Raw genomic sequence first — 1,089 nt, 5'->3', positions numbered from 1 at the left:
TCAGGGTGTTGTGGGTGTGCAGCGGTGAGGTGAGGGTGGCAGCAGGACTGGCAGGCCGTGCACTCTGCTTCGTGCCTGAATGAAGAGAGACACAGCGATGCGTTGTGGTGTTCGGGACGGTATAAAGCTCAAATTGGTCTTTGTCTCCTTTACGCACTATACATTTCATCATATATGTGGCAAATATATAAAATACTCTCTTACAAAACTTGATGGGCAGATTTTTAAGGCAATTCTATATTTGGCTGATTTAATGATTGATGGTATAAACACCTGTAAAATAGGGATAGTTATCTTATTGGATTAGTGTGGATTAATTCATTAATGTTTGCAACAGGTTTTCAAATCCCTAGGTGCTCTGGAAATTCAAAGCTTTGTTGATATATTTCTTATTTTGTTTAAATACGGTTGACTTCAATGTGGTTAATTGAAGGAAATCCAAAGTACTTGCAGGACTGAATCCAAACGATTATTTCTGTTTTACTGACAGTGGAAGGGCTTTTTCAAAGTTCGGTAATGGCTGCAGCTGCTTCAAGCTGGTGGTGGGAAGGAGCTCTGGGAGCTGGTTGTGGTAGGAGATCGCAAATAAAACATTGTCTGGATTTTTAGCCATAAAACTGGAATGCACAAACCCATCCGGTGAAAAGGGAACATCTTAAATATGCATAAGCGTAAACTGTGCATCAGCGTGTCCTGCTGGATGTGCAGTTCCAGGGAGGTCACCGGTGGGATTCCATGCTGTCCAAGCAGGAAAGCTGGGCTTTCAGGCCAGGAGCAGGGAAAGAGTAACGGGGGCTGGAGTAACACGCTGGGATTCCTGGAGCAACGCGGGGACTCCTGTGCTTCGAGTGAGTAGCGGGTGCCCTGCTTGGAGCAGGGGAGGTGTGAAGGCAGCGGGGGAGAGGGGCGCTCCCGCGGCTGGGAGAGGCGCGCCCCCGCCGGGCTCCCGCGGCGCGCGGCTGCGCGCCCGCCAGGGGGCGCCGCGGTGCCCGGCGCCGGCCCGGCCGCCCCTTCCGCCGCGGCGGGGGCCTGGCGGGGCGGGGGCGCGGCAGGGGGCGCTGCGGCGCGGGGCCGCCGCTGCCGCGGGGA

This window comes from Falco naumanni, chromosome 1, assembly GCF_017639655.2.
Source record: "Falco naumanni isolate bFalNau1 chromosome 1, bFalNau1.pat, whole genome shotgun sequence".
NCBI lineage: Eukaryota > Metazoa > Chordata > Aves > Falconiformes > Falconidae > Falco > Falco naumanni.
This window is presented reverse-complemented; position numbering follows the sequence as displayed.